Here is a 3886-nt window from a genome sequence, read left to right on the forward strand (position 1 = left end):
TTTATGGATTTTCAAGGCACATACAAAACTGTTTTAAGGTATCCGGGCCACCTTCATATTCTTCTTGTTCTGGTTTTTTCTTGATCTTTTTATGATAACTCTTGCTCTTTTAACATCCAATAGAACTAGGCTTTCCACGTAATTATCCAAATAGAAACAACCTGTATTGATTTGAAGATTCCATATTTTTCTTTGACTGTATGGTTCGTATAAAGACAAGTCGTTTTTGCAAGATGGATATCTATCTGGAAAAGTTACAAGAACTTCACCATTTTTCTTGAAACCTATCACCCTTCCCCATCTCTCTTTCTTGAAACCTATCACCCTTCCCAATCTTTCACTCATATTAATAACGTATAGCTTAGTCCAAGATTCCACAACTCCATACTCTTTCATCACCCACACATCATGCTTTTTTGCCAACTGCGGTGAACGCACCCCTCCGTATAGAGCTAGTAATCCGTTAAGCATGGCAATATTTTTTTCCCACTATTGATGAATAATATTGAATATTTTGATAATTTTCTATTTCTAAAACCTTAGGCACAGGCACTTCATAAAAAACAGTTTCATCACCCAAATTAGAAGACATAATCAAATTGTACCTGGGGTTTTGCTTCCGATTAACAAGCCAATGCAATGCCCCATTCATAAAAACTGAGGCAGTATCTGGTCGAAGAATAAAAGGAGCACTTGGTGAGAAAGTCAAAAGGCGACATTCACCATTATTAAAACTATAAATCTCAGCCACAAGAGGAGTATCCTCGCCCCCCTCCGGATACCTAATTCTCACCACTTTGTACTCGTTAGTTGGGGCGTGATATCCAAAGCCACTTTGTACTCGTTAGTGTACGACGGAGATCTGGAAGTTTCACGTATCTATTAATAGAAGGGTTCCAAAGGATAAAATTTCCACTATTTGCAACCAGACAAATTAGTCCATTGACTGAACCGACTATTTTGAAGTTGGCATATCTATCCTCATATGGAGTGTGGAACTCAGGGAAATCTGATGAGTCTATGGCTGGATTGCTATGCAAACTAAAACGTAGATTTCCGCGGCATCCACGTTGATCAAATAGAAAATAGGGTGATGGGCGTTGGTTGCTGCGAGCGAGGTGAGCGGTGGCAAAGCGAGAGTTAGAGATGAGAGAGTACCATGTCTTGCAAACGGACCTGAATCGCATCAATGACTTCGCCGGTTGTCTTACAAGAATTTCTTCAATTATCTCTACTGGCAAATAGTTTGACATGTTTTTTCCTTTGTTTCTCTGCGTCTGAGAATATGAGAGACGCTGCATTTTTATTTTTTTTTTTGGGAGAAGACGAGAGATGCTGCATATTAATTAGGGTTAGTGTTGTGTTGCAGTTTATATATGTGTAATAAGTCGGCTTAGCAAGAGTAGGCTGAGTAGCACGTAATTTTTGGGTCTACAAAGTAAAACCCGCCTCAAACTTATCATTTATATTGGGCTAACAGTACTTTAGCTCAGAGTCTTAGTTTCTGTAGCATATACAAAACCTATTTAATTATTTTGGGCTGGACCAAATTCACCATAACCAAACCCACTTAAGAAAACCCGAACCACAAACTCTGCAAAGTAAAAACCTCACATCAATTAACAGCTAGCGCTATAGCCTTGAGAGGCTGCAATGGTGGAAGAAATTGAATGTGACTGTAATCCTTTGTTCATTGAGTTTGGTGGCTGTACGCTATATCTTGGTCACTGATCATTATCTTTATTTGTAACACACCCCGGTGCCTCAAGATCAACATCCGTTTATATAACTTGATCCAATTCCAAATCAAGGCAAACCGGGTTGAAGAAATATTGTAAGCCGGACAATGATGTCTCTAATTTTGCAAATCGAGTTTCAATTACTGGTTATAGAAATCCTTGTATAATCCGCTATCCCCTCCATCCTTCTTGACCTCCTCAATGATGGCATCAACTCAAAAATCTTGATGACAATGGTCAAGGGCTCCTTCATGCCTTCCCTTTTGTTTTTTTTGTTTTTTTTTTTTTGGTTGGGGGTGGGGGGGATTTAGACAAGCTAGGTCTAAAATTAATAGAACAATGGTATGTTTGAAAATGGAGAAACCATAGTTTTTGTTTTTGTTTATTTAATTTATAAAATGCACTTGCATGTTAAATCATTTGCGTCTATGGTGTCTCGCAAATAAAAGCAGGTAATATTTGTATTTTGTAATAGCTTGTCATTTAATTTTTATTGTGAATGTTGTGCCAGTAGCTCTACTTGAGTAGTCATCACTTGATATCTATATGTGTATATATATATATATATATATATATATATATATATATATATAAAAGAGGATTCCCCTCTTTTAATAGACTTTTATGTGGTTCAAAAATATTTTTATTAATGAATGGTAACTTTATTTTAAAATAAGATTATAAATGTCAAATAACAAATTTCATTTTTAATTCAAAAAGAGGATTCCTAAAATTTAGAATTTTTTTTCCTTTCACATTCAAAAAAGAAATTACAATTACTACTTATCTCTAAAGTTTATCATTTTATTTGTTTGAAAAAAAAAAAATTCTAAGTCATAATAGATGTAAATTATTAACCTTCACTAAAAAAAAAAAAATACAAGAGCCTCTGAGCACACATGTGAGCCCATGCTCAGAAGCTAGTTTTGATATTATAGAGTTTAATCTTAGGTAAACTATTTTTATGAGAGTTTGTCTCTTTAGAGAAGATGGTCACTTGGCACAACCACAATTTTTAGGACTCAAATTTTGAAAATATACATGATTTTCCTCCTTGAGGATCCTCGTTTTGAAAACTAATTATTTGGTAAATTGTAATTTGGAGTAACTTCATCATTTGAAATTGATGGTCATCAAAAGCTGTGCATTTTTCTATCTTCCATTTAATTTATGGGTGTACCAAAAGTTTGAATAGATGTAGAAAAGAATTTATATGGAACAAGTTTAGGTTTTATTTCCCTTTGAGATAGAGAGATAGGTTAGTTTGAATAGATGGCCACACGGAAAATGGAAATATACTGTTTATTGTGTATTTGGGAACATCTTATTTAGTTTTTTGTTGAAAGTGCGCTAAAAAATACTTGCACTTTGAAAAAGTGGAAAAATGTAAATAAAAATTAGGTTTTAAAAAATTGTACATAAAAACTATAAAAAAAAAAATAAAAAAAACTAGCTTATAAGCTATACCCAAACCACATTTACTATGTAAAGAGTCCTTCAACAATATTATACAATTAAAATTAAAATTTATGAAGCGAATCATACATTTGTGGGTACAACATTAACCAAAAGTTCATGACCTATATAGTGTTGTAACTTTAAGATGGATGTGTTTTATGGATTTTCAAGGTACATACATGACTATTAAAAGGTATCTCTGCCTTCATATTCTTTTTGTTCTTAGACTCCATCCAATAGAACTAGGCTTTTCACGTAATTATCCAAAAGGAAACAATTTGACACACCATTGATTTGAAGATCCCATATTTTTCTTCGACTATATGGTTCATAAAAATACAAGTCTCTCCCATGTCTATCTGGCATAGTTACTAGAACTTCACCATTTTTCTTGAAACCTATCACCGTTCCGAATCTTTCATCGATATCAATAGCTTATAATTATAGCTTAGTCCAAAATTCTACAACTCCATACTCTTTCATAACCTACACATCATGTTGTTTTGCCAGCCAAAAACAATAGCAACCAAAAAGTAGTAATTGGTGGAATATAGATTAGTATACAAAAAGTAGCGTAGAAGATTTAGACTCATTATTAAAAGTGTAAACATCAACCACAGTAGTAACCTCCTGCAAACATGTAATTCTCACAACTTTGTACTCATTAGTTGGGGTGTGATATCCAAAGC

The sequence above is a fragment of the Quercus lobata genome, chromosome 5, assembly GCF_001633185.2.
Source record: "Quercus lobata isolate SW786 chromosome 5, ValleyOak3.0 Primary Assembly, whole genome shotgun sequence".
In the NCBI taxonomy this organism is placed as follows: Eukaryota; Viridiplantae; Streptophyta; class Magnoliopsida; order Fagales; family Fagaceae; genus Quercus; species Quercus lobata.